This window comes from Dama dama, chromosome 20, assembly GCF_033118175.1.
Source record: "Dama dama isolate Ldn47 chromosome 20, ASM3311817v1, whole genome shotgun sequence".
In the NCBI taxonomy this organism is placed as follows: domain Eukaryota; kingdom Metazoa; phylum Chordata; class Mammalia; order Artiodactyla; family Cervidae; genus Dama; species Dama dama.
In genome coordinates, this window is record NC_083700.1 from 45,442,298 (window position 1) to 45,461,489 (window position 19,192).

Consider the following 19,192-nt stretch of genomic DNA (forward strand, 5'->3'; position numbering starts at 1 on the left):
ATTGCCTCTAGGCAGAGATGAAAAAAAAAAAGAACAAGTGGAAGAGAAGATAACTTCCCTCCAATCCAAAGAAAGGCTGATAGAACTTATCAAGCCTCAAACCTTTGGGTATATATTGGACAGGTTATCTGCAAGGCAAATTTAAGCTTTATCAGATGTTCTAAGCTTTATTACATTGAATATCATATACTTGTAATTTTTTCACTGAAAGTGTTCTTTTGAAGAGTCTCACTTATCTTCCCTATAAAAAGCATTATTCCTTTTTACTTCATCTTATACCTTCTTGGAAATGTTCATAGTACATTTTGTCTAGCATTGAAACATTACTTTCTTTGTGATGAATGTCATCATAGTAATCTGGTTTTAATCTTTTGAGTGGGAAATTTTATGAATCGATTGAATAAATGTTTAATCCCTCAAAGACAGAAATAAATGGAAATGGTGGCATTTCAGTCTTCTTTTCATTCATTCAACAGACTGAGTTTGGACTGATGGTAAAAAGATAAATATGATTTAGTCACTGAGTTGTGTCTGACTCTTTGCAACCCCATGAACTGTATGTAGCCTGCCAGGCTCCTCTGTCCCTGGGACTTCCCCAGGAGGAATACTGGAGTGGATTGCCATTTCCTTCTCCAGGGGATCTTCTGGACCCAGGGACTGAATCTACAACTCCTACATGGCAGGTAGTTTCTCAGTTGAATAAATATTTAATCCCTCAAAGACAGAGATAAATGGAAATGGTGGCATTTCAGTCTTCTTTTCATTCATTAAACAAACTGGGTTTGGACTGATGGTAAAAAAGAAATGAACAGAGAAGGTCAAGATAGAAACAATTATATTTTTAAGATAAATCTTGACTAGATACATTTTAAAACATAAAAAGATTCTAGAACATTGGATAATGTTGGGCATTCTATAAATATTTGTGAAATAAATAACTGGATAATTACAGAACATTTACCTTTGCCAGGAGGGAGTACAATGAATAATTGGAGAACATGATGGCTCATTTGAATCTTGAAGATGTAGCAGGCCTTTAAGCAAGCAGGAAAGAGAAGAGGGAAAGGAAGCAATACAACCAAACAAATATCATGTGTAGCCTCACAGATTTATGGAATAGTGACATATTTTCAATGAACTGCAGATAACTATAGTATTACTAGAATAGACAGGATAATAAGGACAGCTTATGAAGGCTTTAATTGTATGTTACTGTCCACCCTTTTTAGAAGAAGAAATTAAATAGCACTCACTTAATTTTCACAATAATTCAGTGATGTTAAGTACTAGAGTTATCCCTATTTAAAGACAAGGAACAGAGAATTAGAGATGTTAAGTTCCTTGTCCAAGTCACGTAGCTAGTAAGTAAAATATTTAGCATCTAGGGATGAAATTGACAACTTTAAACCCTAGCACACTTCAGAATATATAAAAAAATATATTTTTACAGGAAAAAATTAAATGTTTGGAATATTTTTGTACTAAACTGAAAAAAGACATGAGTAGTTGTTACATTTATCCACCTTTTAAAGTTGTTTTTGTTACCAGTTTTTCAGTATGCAAGTTTTACTGGGTTTGCCCAAAATTCAAATCAAATTTAACTAAAAATCTCATTTCAAAAGAGTGATCCAAGTCTACTCAGCAGTTTGATATACCTGACAGAAAATTGTCTCAAAGCAATAATGTTATTGTACTGTCATAAGGGCAGTAACAGAAAGAGAAATAAAAATACTTTATTATGAATCAGAAAATAGAAGCAGATATTTAAATAATGGGAATAAACATCTAGAAAGCTACATGTGAAAGATCAGTAAAATTCAGTAATGTTGAAAACAGTGCTGAAGTGCTGAAAATAGTGATGTTGATGAAAGGAAAAAAGTGTTTTGAGGTTTGCGTTGTATTTGAGTCTTATATTGGCACTGTTAACACAATGTTGGCATCAGGAAAGAATCTAGACGGAACATATACTTTTAAGAAATCATTTAAAATCTATCATGAATGTAATATCAAGATAGCAATTCCAGTTTGCATTTTTAGAATGTTTTCCTCCAAGGAAGTCAAAACACTTGACATTTATCTTATTACCATAGTGAAGTATTTCTGTGGTAGGTATTATTGTTCTGTCATTCCTCTCTAGAGAAAATACACAGAAAGTGTCAGGAGTTTTTTAACAGTTACCTAAACTTTTATCTGTTTAAATGCCAAATAAGTCTCAGTGAATGATAACTTTATCCACTTAATTCCTCTGGCCAAAAATGTTGAAGTCTTTACTTCTCATTTTCTCCAAACATTGTTTCTTGTCTGTTAAGAAATTAGGTCTGCCTTCAAAATACATATAGAAAAGGCAACTTCTCACCTTCTTGACCTCATGAGAGCTTCATTTATATTGTGATCCGTGTGAATGGTTTCTCCTAGAATTTTGTGTACAGCTGCACAATCATATCTTGTCTTCTAGTTGTCACACTAGCCTGGACATTTGTTTGGTTCAGGCAAGAATACAAATAGAGGCCCACATCTCTTCTGTCTGAATATTTATAGGCTATAATGCAAGACCAAAAAGTGTTAAAAAATTATGTTCTAGCATCCAACTTTAACAAATACATATTCATAGTGACAGTGTTGAAAAATATGCCTTTTATACATGTCTGTTCTGTTGGTGGGCTGGTGAGGCTTAGATGAGTAATAAGCATATGTATAGTTTATAAATTATTGTATTTATATTACAAAATTTATTTTTTCTTGCCTTTGTTTCAGCAGAAACAAACTTGTATAATTGAGGATGTCATATAATTTGTATTCTAGTGACAATGTTTTAAAGAATTAAACTATAAATGGAATTTAGTCAAAATGCACAAATTTAAATATAATTCAATAAAAGGTAAATGGAAGTTTTTCAACTATTTAAACATTTGCAGACTATTTGCATATGTTTAAAACTTATTTTTCAAAAATATTCAAATTATGAGAATGACATAATAATATAAACAAAATCGTGCAATGAAGTAATATACTTTATAATTTTTAATATCTCAAATTTAAATGCAGATTTTTTAATGAAGTTGAAATTTATATTTAACTTTTTTGTAAATATTATCAAATATTAGTATTTTGATAAAAATTAATTAATTTGAATATAGACTTTAATTTTCATGTAAATGGTACTATAAAGAATTATGTTTCACATATTCTATCTAGATCTATATAGGCATACAAATTTAAGAGTAATATGGATTGTTTAATATTGCAAGTTATTCTCTGGCTGCCACAAGCAGATTTTTGTAAGGATTAGATAGTCGGGGGTCAGCGGGGTGTGGAGAAAAACATTCCTCTCCAGGCCGTGCTGAGTTCCCTCTACCACACAGCACTCTTGGTACTACTAGCAAATGATACATGAAGTATTGCATTTATGCTATCTATCCACTTGAGTTCAGTTGTTCAGTCGTGTCTGACTCTTTACGACCCCATGAATTGCAGCAGGCAAGGCCTCCCTGTCCATCACCAACTCCGGAGTTTATTCAAACTCATGTCCATTGAGTCGGTGATGCCATCCAGCCACCTCATCCTCTGTCGTCCCCTTTTCCTCCTGCCCCCAATCCCTCCCAGCATCAGGGTCTTTTCCAATGAGTCAACTCTTCGCGTGAGGTGGCCAAAGCATTGGAGTTTCAATTTCAGCATCAGTCCTTCCAATGAACACCCAGGACTGATCTCCTCGAGGATGGACTGGTTGGATCTCCTTGCAGTCCAAGGGACTCTCAAGAGTCTTCTCCAACACCACAGGTCAAAAGCATCAATTTTTCGGCACTCAGCTTTCTTCACAGTCCAACTCTCACATCCATACATGACCACTGGAAAAACCATAGCCTTGACTAGACGGACTCTTGTTGGCAAAGTAATGTCTCTGGTTTTTAATATGCTATCTAGATTGGTCATCACTTTCCTTCCAAGGAGTAAGCGTCTTTTAATTTCATGGCTGCAATCACCATCTGCAGTGATTTTGGAGCCCAAAAAGATAAAGTCTGACACTGTTTCCACTGTTTCCCCGTCTATTTCCCATGAAGTGATGGGGCCAGATGCCATGATCTTAATTTTCTGAATGTTGAGCTTTAAGCCAAGTTTTTCACTCTCCTCTTTCACTTTCATCAAGAGGCTTTTTAGTTCCTCTTCACTTTCTGCCATAAGGGTGGTGTCATCTGCATATGTGAGATTACTGATATGTGAGATTTCGGCTGAGTGCCGAAAAATTGATGCTTTTGACCTGTGGTGTTGGAGAGGACTCTAGAGAGTCCTTTGGACTGCAAGGAGATCCAACCAGTCTATCCTAAAGCAGATAAGTTTTGGGTGTTCATTGGAAGGACTGATGCTGAAGCTGAAACTCCAATACCTTGGCCACCTCATGTGAAGAGTTGACTCATTGGAAAAGACCCTGATGCTGGGAGGGATTGGAGGCAGGAGGAGAAGGGGACAGCAGAGGATGAGATGGTTGGATGGCATCACTGACTTGATGGACATGAGTTTGAGTAAACTCTGGGAGTTGGTGATGGACAGGGAGGCCTGGTGTGCTGCGATTCATGGGGTCGCAAATTGCCGAACACAACTGAGCGACTGAACTGAACTGAACAGAAGCAGAAGATATTAAGAAGAGGTGACAAGAATACACAGAAGAACTGTACATAAAAGATCTTCATGACCCGGATAATCACGATGGTGTGATCACTCATCTAGAGCCAGACATCCTGGAATGTGAAGTCAAGTGGGCCTTAGAAAGCATCACTACGAACAAAGCTAGTGGAGGTGATGGAATTCTAGGTGCGCTATATCATAGCCTGAAAGATGATGCTGTGAAAGTGCTGCATTCAATATGCCAGCAAATTTGGAAAACTCAGCAGTGGCCACAGGACTGGAAAAGGTCAGTTTTCGTTCCAGTCCCTAAGAAAGGCAATCCCAAAGAATGCTCAAACTATCGCACAATTGCACTCATCTCACATGCTAGTAAATTAATGCTATCTACAGGGAAGGACTTTAAGTTTATGTTTATTAATTAAAGGCTTCTGTGACTCACTTCTTCCTTTCATTCCAAAGCAGTTTTGTCTCATATGTCAGTAACGGCATAACTCAAACTTGTTCATATTGTCCTCTCTTTTTAAAGGAGATAGGATGTAAGATGTAGAGAAATATTCTCTGGAGTCTGAATGGTTGATTGTAACTGGATGTGTAGAATTATGAGAGAGCTTAGGCCTGCTTCTGCTCCTAATATCAGTTTCAGAATGACAGAAGCAGCCATTTTTTCTTTTGTAAATTTATTATGGGTGTTTATGCTTGAAATATAGAGGTTCACCAAAGTGACCATCTCTTGCCCTGATCTAAAGCAACATTGAACTTAATGTATTCTCCCTGATGATCTTCTTGTTTTCCCCTTGTCCTCAGCCATTAAAAAATACCCAAACCCCATATTATTTTTAATTTGAAACATAAAATGCAGCATGTCTTCTCATTGTCTTCCCATCACACTCAAGATAAAAGACAGAACTGTAAAACTTGCAACACTATCCTTCTTATTCCAACTTTCGTTGTTCCCCCCCATGATTTAACTCTGTGGGATTGCTGGGTCATATGCTAGTTCTGGGGCTTACCTGGTGGCTCAGTGGTGAATTATCTGCCTGCTAGTCAAGGAGATGTGGGTTCGATCCCTGGGTTGGGAAGATCCCCTGGAGAAGGAAATGTCTACCCACTCCAGTATTTTTAGCTAGGAAATCCCGTGGACAGAGGAGCCTGGCAGACTGTGGTCCATGGGATTGCAAAAGAGTTGGACACGACTTAGTGACTAAACAACAACCACCTGATAGTTCTAGTTCTAATATCTTGAGGAGCCTCCATATGTTCTCGATATGGCACTATCAGTTTACATTTCCACCTACCGTATATGAAGAGTTCCCTTCTCTCCATGTCTTCTCCAGCATTTATTACATTTTCTTTTTGATAATAGATGTCCTAACGTGTGAGGAGATGTTTCACTGTGGTTTTGGTTTGCTTTTCCCTGATAATTAGTGATGTTGTTCACCTTTTCATGTACATGTTGGCCATTTGTATGCCTTTGGGAAAATGTGTAAGTTCTTTGCCTATTTTTCAATTGGGTTATTTTTGCTGTTGAGTTGTACGTGTCCCTTGTATATTTCGGATATTAACCCCTTGTCAGATATGTGATTTGTGAATCTTTTCTCCTATTTCATAGGCTGCCTGTTTATTTTGTTGATGGTTTTCTTTGCTTTGCAGAAGATTTTTCAGTTTGATGTCATCCCACTTCTTTATTTTTGCTTTTGCTTTTGGTGTCAAGTCCAAAATTTTTTTCTAAGACCAATGTCAAGGAGCTTTCCTCCTTTGTTTTCTTCTAGGAGTTTTGTATTTTAAGGCCTGTTGTTTAAGTTTTTAATCGATTTGAAGTTGATGTTTTTTTTTCTGAAGTTGATTTTTATGTATGGTGTAACATAGGGGTCAAGTTTCATTCTTTTGCATGTGGCTTGTTTTCCTGTGATAAATTTCGTTGCTTTGAAGTCTGCTGTCTCTCAAGTTAATATTATCTACTCTGGGTGGTGAATCTGACAGTGTTTTGGAGGCTTCCCTATTATAGGGTTCCCTGGAGTTTTTCACTGTCAGACTTGTTCACATTGAGCCCCCAACCGTTTATCAATGACAGTTTATCGTTTCTTACTCTGGTACTGCTTCCCGTGGCAATTTCCTCTCCTTAGTCTTCATGCTGGTATACTCTGACTCGCTGTGTACACCTGCCTCTCCCATCTTGGGAAAATGCATTGCTCTGGGTCCTCCCCTCTTTTCCAAGTCCAAGAAAAGATGTTGATTTTTCAGCTTGTTCAGCTTTTTACTTTTTGTTAAGTTGCAGTGGTGACTTCCAATCTCTTTACTTGCAGAACCAGACACTCCAAGTCTGTCGCCTGAATTTTTTATGAAACATCATATAGCTTCCGGCTTCATGGCATTTATACTGTCTTTTTTTTTTTTTTTAATCTGACATACTTCTTCCCATATATCTGCATAGCATACTCTATAACTTCCTTCATATATCTGCTCAGATGTGATCTAACTGGCGAGATCTTTCTTGAGACTGAAAGTCATAATAGCAATGTCTCCCATTCCAGCATTTCTTTTTTCCTTTGTTGTTCTATCTTTATTTATTTATTTATTTATTTTTTATAAATATGGAACGCTTCACGAATTTGCGTGTCATCCTTGCACAGGGGCCATGCTAATCTTCTCTGTATCGTTCCAATTTTAGTATATGTGCTGCCGAAGCGAGCACTCTATCTGTCTTTCTATCATTTCTTATTATCCCTATTTACACTTAATATTTCTCTATAGCATTTATTATCACCTACATATTTGCTGATATTTGTTTATTGACTTTCTCCTTCTCTAAAATACAAGTTTCTTGAAGGCAGTGGCTTAGTCAGTTTTGTTCATAACTATATCCTCAGGGATGACACAAATACTTGGCAAAAGTACATGCACAAATTAATGAAACAAAAATTCTAGAAACTAGACCATGTTACTATATCAGATCTAATTAAAACTTAAAGAAATAGTCTCACATGTATCAAAATTGAAGTTCAAATTTAAAATTTGGTTTTCCAAACTCATTTGCCATTGGACACCAATATTTTCATGTTGTATCCATTTTGAGGGATCAGAATTAGAAGTATTTAGCCCCCAGTGTACTCAATAAAAAGGTCTGTAGTAGAATGCCCAATTATCTCTAACCATCTCTAACAGTATTTTTAGTGAGCAAAATGATTTTCAAGTTCTATAAGTAAATATAATACTGCTATCATCCTGGCTTTTAACTGAAAAAACTATTTTAGGTCATAAGAGGAGAAATATCAGATAGCTTATATCTTTGGATTGTTATGATGAGAAGTTTTTATTTTTGTCTGGAATTATTCTCTATAAAGGACTAGAGGAGGAGCATTTTATGCTTTTTCTGTGGTGCCCAAATGAAATCAGTAATAATGTTTCTTACTCTGATGCACTTAAGATCTGGACATCTTATGAAATTGTGAGATCCTTTGAGGCATACTTTGTAATATTGTTTATAGGTTAAAATTTCACAAACAGAATAATCTAGCTGAAGAGAGCACCACTACTGTAAAGATAGGGCACTTTTTTCCATCATCACAAATTGACTAATCATTTCGTACAGCACTTTCCAGCCTTTTTCTTTATTTTTCTTCTGTTTTAGAACACCATGGCACACATAGAAATATATACATGCCACACTGAAGTATCAGGCAGTATTTGGAGATGTATAAATGGGGCTTGCTAAATGAGTTAATTGCATTTCTGTATATATGTTAATTTATGTAAATAAACATTTTATATATAGGTAAATACAACATATGACATAAGTATGTCATTATATATAAAACATGAATATGTATGTAAATAAGAGAATGTAGTAAAAATCAAGTACAGAAAGAAGATATTAAGTATTTATAATTTATTAAAAACCTTTCAAATAGGGTATTTTTGAAATTGTTAAAATCAGAAAGGTAACCGATGGACTTACATAGTGTTCAAATATGTTTTGAGACGTGGTAAATTCTGAGTGCGTACAGATGACTTAGTTTTTATCATGTAAAAATGCTATCACTTTACATCCATCAATATGTCTTGCCACACTTCTAAGCCACTCTCAGGAGGCCGGTTAAGAATCTCCCTATGGAAGTCATACTGAGTGCCTGTTGCCTGTGTGATTACTCTGCATTTGCCTTCCTGTGGCATCTTTTGATTGAATCAATCAGAGGTGGCAAGGTGACTTGGAAAGTAAATGGAAAATAACGGTTATTTTATGTATCCTTTTGGAAATACTTCTTGAAGTTTCATCCTAGTTTTAAGGAAGGAAGTTTTCTCTCTGTGGCCATGGTACTGTGTGGATTCCCATGACTTCTATTATAACACTTGAGATGACGAGAGCCTCTGGGTGACAGGTTTTGTGTCTTAGCCGTCTTTGCTGCTTCTATGTGTGTATAACCGCTTATAGCGATAATTTTAAATGCAGTGCGAAGAATTTTAAAATGCAGTAATCACATTCCCAAATATTGTCACTTATATAAAAAAAGCCAATTGCCAATTGTTAACGTTATAATATGGTCAAGTATTTTATAATTTTGTAACTGATTTTAAAAGTAAAAGCAATGTACTTATATTGGTGTGATATAGGTGAATTTCTGGGTTACTTTTGCCATAAAATTAAGTAAGACAAAATAAATGCAATGTTATTGACTCACGCTTTTTTGAACTCTATCTCTTAATGCTATAATATGCTGCAAAAAATTTATTATTAACTTTCAGCAAATATTTCCTGACAATTAACTGTGGAAAGAATGGAACAAGGTAAATAATTAAAGAGCGAGGGAGGATGGCAAGAAAGAAACAGAAAAAAATAGAATGAGAGAATGGTGATGATGAAAATTCTATGGTAATTTTTCATAATATAAATGAATGACTTTCCAGTAATCAATAAGTAATGAATTTTAGGTCTCAGTTATTTTATATTCTTTACAATAAATCATTTTTAGATATCTGCAGAAGTATTTTGATATTTTCACAAATACTATCCTAGAACACCAAAAGCACAGAGATATATAAGCTTGAGTATGCTCCTGGGGAGAAAAACTAAATGCATTTCATGTAGTTCAGTCAACACACTTACTCTGCTCATTAAAGTTGTTTATTTTTCTTTTCACATTCAAATAATATGCAAATCTTTCTCCCAACCAACCACTGTCAATAAATAATCTTACACTGTCGAATTCTCAGAGTTCCTGGTTAGCATGTCCAAAAGCCTATGGAAGAAGCTAATTTTTAGTACAGTGCATGTTTTTCTTCCTCTACCTCTGTAGCAATATTTCCTCTTCCACATACAAACACAAAGCCTAAGCTTGTCACTTTAAAAAGGTTTGTTGAAGTATATATTATAACTAGAGATATTCACAGATGTAATCAGATAAAGCTCCTTTTCTCATCCAGACCTCAAAATCACTACCCATTCACTGGAAAAGCCAAACATTCATTTCTCTTTTACTCCTAAACCCTCCACAGTCTGGTTTCCACTTCTTCCCTGTAATGAAATCGCTCTCATAATGGTCACAAGTGGCCTTTGTGTTGCTAAGTCCAGTGAACATATTTACAGTCATTTTTTCTTATTAGAGCTCTCTGTGTAATTTGATATATGTATCAAATTCTATCTATCTGACATCTTAACCTGGGATACTCCACAGGGACATTAGTTGCAAAATAAAACAATATTTTCACAGAAATCAGTTCCATTTATTTCTAAGAAGTCTTCTATGTCTTTGGTCCTTGACCAAAGACAATATCATGCCATTCAGATATATTCATTAAATTCAGTCTTGTTTTCAGGTCTCTCTGAGGTTTTTATATCTTCTCAGAAACTTTCTCTGATTACTTCCTGGCCCAGTACCCTGAATCTACGTCCAGTGTAGCCCAACCTCCCTCCTTTGTATTTTGCCTTACTTTCTCTCCCTTTCTTTATTCAATCAACTAATCTGTTGAGAATTTATTAATTCCCTGTCACTGCTATAAACATTTGGAATACAACTAGACAAAAATCCTTTCTTCATGGCACTCTCATTCTAGTCATGGGAGATAGACAATAAAAGCTTACAAATAAGTAAATTATACTGTTTAGAAATTATTTACATTGTATTTGCATTGCTTGTTTACTTGTCACTCTTTCCAATGATACTATAAGTTCTTAAACCTACTAAGTGTCCAGCATCTTATTAGATACTTGCCATTTTTTATTGACTCTAAATCTGCCTTTCCCACTAATTGGTGAGTTTGTTTCCCAACTCAATTAGCCTAGCCTTCTTTACTGTATTCCAGGGTCTTAAATATCGATATAAATTAACTTTAGATTAGTGTTACTTTCATGTTTTGCTAGGACCCTAAAGAGATGACATTCTCTTTGAACAGATCTATACTACTCTGTTACATGTGATATTATTTTTCTTTTATTCCAGTTTGGGGGTTTAGGTGTTTATTGATTGCTTTCTAGAAACTTAATATTATATATTTTTTAATGTAACATTGTAACTTAAACTGTCATATTGGATTGATTATCAGGTTATAGACTTTTAGAAGAGTTAGTTGCTACATATAAAAACAGAGTTTCCTGATTCCTGGGTAGTACATATTGATCTATTTCATTAATTTTAATGGCTGCATAAGCAGTTCAGTTCAATTGCTTAGTCGTGTCCGACTCTTTGCGACCCCATGGACTGCAGCATGCCAGGCCTCCCTGTCCATCACCAACTTTCGGAGTTTACTCAAACTCATGTCTATTGAGTCGGTGATGCCATCCAACCATCTCACCCTCTGTCATCCCCTTCTCCTCCTGCCTTCAATCTTTCCCAGCATCAGGGTCTTTTCTAATGAGTCAGTTCTTTGCATCAGGTAGTCAAAGTATTGGCTACATAATATTCTATTACATACATATGTAATTGCATATTTAATCATCTTTTTTTTAAAGACTTTTATTACTTCCCAGTTGTATACCATTACAAGCCATGCTGTAGTGAAACTCCTCTGTCTACCTTCTTTATGTATATCTACAAGTCTCTATAGTGTAGAGTCCTAGAAGTGAAATTGCTGGTTCAAACAATGAATGATGAAAAATTTTCCTTTATAAAGGGTTTACTAGTTTATACTCCCCCTAAGAGAGCCCCTTGGACTGCAAGGAGATTCAACCAGTCAATCTTAAAGGAGATCAGTCCTGGGTGTTCATTGGAAGGACTGATGCTGAAGCTGAAACTCCAATACTTTGGCCACTTGATGCGAAGAGCTGACTCATTTGAGAAGACCCTGATGCTGGGAAGGATTGAGGGTAGGAGGAAAAGGGGATGACAGAGGATGAGATGGTTGGATGGCATCACCGAGTCAATGGACATGGGTTTGGGTGGACTCTGGGAGTTGGTGATGGACAGGGAGGCCTGGCGTGCTGTGGTTCATGGGGTCGCAAAGAGTCAGACACGACTGAGTGACTGAATTGACTCCCCCTAAAGTGTAGATGCTGTTTCCCTTTCTTCTTCTTTTTTTCCCTTTCTTCTTTACAGATCTTTCATCTCTGTGTATGTGTATGTGGTGGGTATATGTGTGTTTAATTTCTGCATCTTCTGGTGATCATATAGCATTTCCTTGTGAAGGGAAAGGGGGTTTGCCCTTGCGTCTGTGGTGTAGATCTGTGTCTCTGCTGGATGCCCTTATAGCATGCTACATCACATTTTATCCTAATTATAATACCATTACTATTATATTTTACATTTTAACTGTTATTCTTGTTTCTTAACTTCTTAAGTTAAATATATCATTAAGGTTAAAAAATAATAATTATAGCTTGGAGAGATCTTTAGTATGGAATTTTTTAGTTTTACATATTTAGAATTTTTTTTAAATTTTTTTCTTTTTACCTAACATATGTTGAGAGAATGAGTGGTTCATGCTTTTTCCAAATGATCATAGTTTTCTTGTTATGTTATCATTTTCTCTTTATGCTTCATTGTAGTGAAAAAGCCTATATAATAATTGGTTTTTAGAATTGACTGTAAAATATATTTTTAAATTTGTATAATATTAGGATACTTTTAATGTCCTAAGAATAATTGAAACTAAATTATGTCCCCTTATTATGGGCTATCATGTGAAATTTGATATATGTTTATTAATTTAAACTTGTTAGTTATGTTGTTTAAACAACACTATCAGGTTACTGTTTAAATGGGACTGGTCATATGGTGTGTACAATCTAGTTAGGAAAGACCAACAGTAATTAAACAGATTAAAATTTTGGCTATTATAAATACATTGTGGTGAATATAAATAGAAAAATGAGAGGAAATTGAGAGAGTCAATTCCTAGGCAGGTTGATAAAAAGTTTGGAGTGCCAGAGGAGGAGAAAGGGGTCTGGGGCTCTCAAGGAGGAGGTCATGACTGAGTGACTTCAATTTCACTTTTCACTTTCATGCATTGGAGAAGGAAATGGCAACCCACTCCAGTGTTCTTGCCTGGAGAATCCCGGGGTCGGGGGAGCCTGGTGGGCTGCCATCTATGGGATCGCACAGAGTTGTACACGACTGATAGGACTTAGCAGCAGCAGCAGCATCTGTATATCTGAGGTTATTGATATTTCTCCCAGCAATCTTGATTCCAGCTTGTACTTCTTTCAGCCCAGCGTTTCTCCTGATGTACTCTGCATATAAGTTAAATAAGCATGGTGACAATATACAGCCTTGACTTACTCCTTTTCCTATTTAGAACCAATCTGTTTTTCCATGTCCAGTTCTAACTGTTGCTTCCTGACCTGCATACAGATTTCTCAGGAGGCAGGTCAGGTGGTCTGGTATTCCGATCTCTTTCAGAGTTTTCCATAGTTAATTGTGATCCACACAGTCAAAGGCTTTGGCGTAGTCAATACAGCAGAAATAGATGTTTTTCTGGAACTCTCTTGCTTTTTCGATGATCCAGCGGATGTTGGCAATTTGATCTCTGGTTCCTCTGCCTTTTCTAAAACCAGCTTGAACATCTCGAGGTTCACTGTTCATGTATTGCTGAAACCTGGCTTGGAGAATTTTGAGCATTACTTTACTAGCATGTGAGATGAGTGCAATTGTGTGGTAGTTTGAGCATTCTTTGTCATTGCCTTTCTTTGGGATTGGAATGAAAACTAACCTTTTCTAAGGAGGAGATAGGGATTTGGAATTCTCAAGGTGGAGGAAAGGACAACATATTTTTTTTTCCCTCTACATTCCTTAGTCTTAGTCACATAAAATTGTTTTTTACTTTAAGCCTGAAACTGATGATTACACAACAAACAACTCAGTTAAACTCTGTACGAGGGATTATATAACAGCAATGTGTCCCACTTGAGAACCGTTGCTTCTTCCTGAAAACCTCCTGACTAATCCTGATATTTTAGAATGTATATTATGGGAGTGGGTCTGGCAAGATCTTTCTGTTGTTAAATTCTAATCCTGTTACCTTAAAATGTAAATTGTGGGTGTGGGTCTGGTAAGATTTTTATAACTTTGAGACATTCTTTTGACTTATTGTAATAACTAATTTAAAAAGTATGTAACTCCTTTGGTTAGACCACCAAGGGGGCACTCTCTGTCCCTCTTCTGATGTCTATGTCAGAAGCATTCTCTGTCCCTTTCATATTTTAATAAAACTCTGCTACACAAAAGCTCTTAAGTGATCAAGGCTGGTCCCTGGTCCTGAAGCTGAATCATCTTCAGAGATCAAGAATCCGACACTGTTCACTGTAAACTATCAAAATGACTAAAATGACATTGGAAATGAGAGGAAATGACTAAAATGACAGGGAATTTAGGTTGGGTGACCTCTGAAGGGGTAGCATTTAAATTAGGCAGCCATATATTTTATCATGTGTTGAAACTAAGTTTAAAAGTTTTGCTTTGTGTTTTACTCTATCTGTTACTGTAATTGTTAGTATATTATTGTAGCTGTTTTATTTTTATTTGCTTACTTAATATATTTTTGTCCATGGTTGTACCTTTAAAAAGTTTTCTTTCTTTTTTTTTTAAAATTTTTTTCTGGCTTGTTTGGTTTGGTTTCTCCTAAATAGTATGTTTGGATTTAATTATAATTCAATGTCAAAAAACTTTGTCTATTATTGGTGAATACAAATGATTATAGATGATAAATTTGTTAAATGCTTCTATGATTTGCGTTGAGAATCATTTATCTGTTTTCTGCATTTTAGTACATTTGCTAAGCTATATTTACCTCTGTCTTCTGCAATAATTTGGTAGGAAAAAACCATTTATTGGAAAAAAGGGTACTTTAATAACTGTATTTATACTGACACTGTTCTAATTTTAAAAGTCAATAATTGACTAGTAGTAAGAATGCTAGAGCGGTTCCCCGGTGGCCCAGTGGTAAAGAATCTGCCTGCAGTGCAGGAGATGCGGGTTCAGTTCCTGTGGGGAAGATTTCCTGGAGGAGGGCATGGCAGCCCACTCTAGTCTTCTTGCCTGGAGAAGCCCACGGACAGAGGAACCTGGCAGGCTACAGTCTACTGGGTTGCCAAGAGTCAGACATGACTGAAGTGACTTAGCACACAAGGATGCTAGAACCTGTAATTGTTTTCTAGCTATAAATATTTTAAAATTTAGAATTTCTATTGTTTTTCATAACTATGAGAATCTAAGGTATCTTATTTAATCTACCAGAGAAAGATTGAAAAAAAAAAGATTGTTATGAATTTTTGTTTTAATAATGGAAGAAATCTTTGTCATTTCTATCTTTCTGTTTACCAGTGAGTCAATATACAGTGAAAGAAAGGTTTTGCATAGATTAGTAAGGAGATAGAAAGGGAAGGAATCCTTGTTACTGCTCTGTGTTTAAAAGGGCAGTGGATAATGTTGCTAGACCATACAGAATTCCAGTAGAGAGCATTTTCTTTTAACCTTTAATTTTTTCATTTAGAAAGAGTAATGCTTAGGGTCATCTGGGTAATAGGCAAGCAGATTTCAAGCTGAAGAATAAAATACAGAAAACAAAAAATAAATTGTTTGATATTTTCAAAATCAGAGAAGTAAATCATCCAAAAGGGGGACTATGATTAAAAATTACACCATGGTAATATAAACATAAGTGAAAAAAGTCCAGTAAAAATTAAAAAACAGAAATAATTTCAAACTAACTATAGATCATTATGCATTTGCAGAACATACAGCATGTATTTTGATTCAAAATTAAGAACTACTGTCACATAATATTTGTCACGTACATTCTGCATTTGGCATTAAAGATTTCATGTATATATTCATTAAGCATATATTATGACTAGTATTAAAGTTGTTTTGACAGTACTGTAGATTTGATAATTCTTAGTTGAAGTGCTAGATAGTAATGCCTGTTTTTCTTTGCTAAAGCCTAGATTTTTAGGTAGTTTGGGTTTTTTAAACCAGGTTTATTTTAATAACCTTGCTAGTTTCACCAGTACATTAAATTTGATAACTGGTTACAGATTTAAGTTTGAGTTTCAAATGTTTCTATCGCAGGATATTCCTGGTAAAACTCTTACTACAGTTAAGTTAGGGAAGACTTGTAAAACAGCAAAACAGAAGTACTGCCTTTATACCATCTAGAGACAGAAGAAAACAAGCAATGTATCCATGAAAGTCACTTTTCAATAAACTTTGTATATAAAACCTTATCCTCAGAATTATAATTCTATCAGGTTTCCATAATCACTTAGGTAATAGCCACAAAAAAGGGACAAATCACATTTATTATTGAACAAAGACAAAACTACTTGCTGTGTTTCTGGATTATTTCAGTGGATTTAAAAACAAAAATACTGTAATTACAGTACCTACAAATTGAATAAAAGGAAGTCAGTTTACTTATTCACATTTATTATTATTTTTTTAAAGTGAATATACAATTTATTTAACATTCAAACTTCATTAAGACATGTGCAATATGGCCATTTTACTGGGGATTTTACCCTACCTAGGATGATTGTTTGCTGGGGCTTAGCAACAGAGTCCAGTTCACACTTAGCACTAATTAAATACTTTATTGAATAAATATAATACCAAACAAAATGCATTCAAATGCTAAAAAACAAAATCAATTTTAAAGGCCTTTCTATTCAGGCTAATGACAAACACAATAAAGGCAGATATGCTAGTTTAACATAATTGGCTGATTTTATACAGCACTTATATCTTTTAGTCCACAAGTATATTATTAAATGATAGAGAACATCTAATACAACCATTTCTACAGAACTAGGAAATAAATTTCTAAGAAAGAAAGATTTTACAGATCCCATCTTTTATACCCACCCCAATAGTCTAACTCTAAAGAGGATAAAGCCAATGACTTTCCTCACAAGAGCTCATGACTAATGTTGCTTTGCTATCAAAATCTGTATTTCTGATCCATTATGAGCATTGAGACAAGATTCAAATATTCCCAAAGAAAGAAGCACAATGTACGTTGTGATCGCCTATTCAGCAACAGCGAGCACTGCATTCAAAACTTTCTTATCCCAGGAATTAAATAAGGTCGGCCACATTCATTGGCATTTCCCCCACTGTAGTATTGTAGAAAGTCTCAATGTCAGGAAGAATCCTCTTGTTTTCTTCAGTAACAAAGTTTATAGCCACACCTTTCCTCCCAAATCGACCCTCTCTGCCAATTCTGTGAATATAGTTTTCACGATTGGTAGGTAGATCATAGTTTATAACCAATGACAGTTGTTGCACATCAATTCCATGAGCCAACAAGTCAGTAGTGATCAGAACACGGCTTGACCCTGATCGAAATTCCCTCATGATAACATTTCTTTCTTTCTGGTCCATGTCACCATGCAGGGCAGAAACCGTGAAGTCCCTGGCATGCATTTTCTCTGTGAGCCAGTCCACCTTGCGCCTTGTATTGAGAAAAATAACAGCCTGTGTAATTGTCAGTGTCTCGTACAAGTCACAAAGTGTATCCAACTTCCATTCCTCTCTTTCAACATTAATATAAAACTGTTTGATTCCTTCAAGGGTCAATTCTTCCTTTTTCACCAAAATTCAAATTGGATCTCTCATGAATTTTTTGGTCACTTCCAACACATCCGTGGGCATTGTGGCAGAAAGCAACACCACCTGAATACTAGTATTTAATTTTTGGAAAATCTCATAGATTTGATCCTTAAACCCTTGGCTCAGCATTTCATCTGCTTCATCCAAAACGAACATTTTGATCCATTTTGGAGAGTATATCTTCTGTTTAACATATCAAACACTCTCCCTGGTGTTCCAACAACAGTATGTGGTGCTTCAGCCTGCAGTTTTTGCATTTCATTTCGAACGTTTGTTCCACCAATGCAGGCATGACAAGTTGCTCCCGTATAATCTCCAAGTGCCAGAATTACCTTTTGGATCTGTTGAGCTAGTTCTCTGGTGGGGGCCAACACTGGTGCTTGGGTCTCCTTGAACTCAATCTCCAACTGTTGCAGGATGGAAATAGCAAATGTGGCTGTCTTGCCAGTACCTGACTGAGCTTGAGCAATCACATCATCCCCTTTAATACATGGAATAATAGCTCTCTGCTGAATAGCTGATGGCTTCTCAAAACCATAAGCGTAGATGCCCCGAAGAAGAGACTCCTTTAAGTTCATATCATCAAAGTTATCAACAATCTCATTCCAGTTGCTCTCGATGACACCATCGGGGTCCATTCCCTCTGGGCTGCCATGTTCTCTGTTATAATCTGCGGAGCCACCAGACATGTCCGAAGAACCACTCAGTGCCTGACTGAAAAGCTACTTATTCATATTTAAATTATACATAGTTATAGAACATTTTCCTATGGATTATAATCCTATGATGGAGAAGACAATGGCAGCCCACTCCAGTACTCTTGCCTGGAAAATCCCATGGATGGAGGAGCCTGGTAGGCTGCAGTCTATGGGGTCACTTAGAGTCAGACACACCTGAGCAACTTTACTTTCACTTTTCACTTTTGTGCACTGGAGAAGGAAATGGCAACCCACTCCAGTGTTCTTGCCTGGAGAACCCCGGGGATGGGAGAGCCTCTTGGGCTGCCGTCTATGAGGTCCCACAGAGTCGGACACGACTGGAGTGACTTAGCAGCAGCAGCAGCAGCAGCATAATCCTATGAAACTTTCATTTGAGTCATATAATCTTTTAATTGTAAAAAATTGAAAGAAAAAATCAGAATTCCTTCAGTAAAGGGAGAAGAAAAGCATCTTGCTATCTTCTGGATCCTCAGAAAGAGCTCATGGGAACATCAGATGAACTAGGAAATGGATTCACATCTATTTTTCAAGCTATGTGATTAGAAGATAAAATTCAGTGCTTGGCATAGAGACTGTTTTTGTTGTCAGGGGAGGATGTACTGAGTGAGGGAATTTCTTCAGGGGACTGGCTGCTTCAGGAAGTTCATTTTCACCTTACAGAACTGGAGGAGGTCAAGAGTTCCTCTTCTCAATCCTGTCCCTGAGCACCCCTGACCTTTGACAAATAGACCACCTGAGTCTAGACTAGCAACTCCAAGTCAAATGGGAGAGTTGAGCCCAAAGAGGGTCCAAAACACCTGCCAGTGCAAGGTCAGTTTC

General features: G+C 36.0%; 1 protein-coding gene, 1 non-coding gene and 1 pseudogene across 2 annotated transcripts in view; 1 reads left to right on the forward strand and 2 right to left on the reverse strand.

Moving 5' to 3' along the window:
- Positions 1 to 19,192, forward strand: part of DPYD (dihydropyrimidine dehydrogenase) — an 886,622-nt gene that overhangs the window by 57,625 nt on the left and 809,805 nt on the right. The window lies entirely within an intron of this gene.
- LOC133041747 (U6 spliceosomal RNA) lies at positions 7,206 to 7,312 on the reverse strand. The gene has a single exon (XR_009689323.1). It is a non-coding gene; the product is annotated as a U6 spliceosomal RNA (small nuclear RNA).
- LOC133040230 (eukaryotic initiation factor 4A-II-like) lies at positions 16,987 to 18,343 on the reverse strand (annotated as a pseudogene).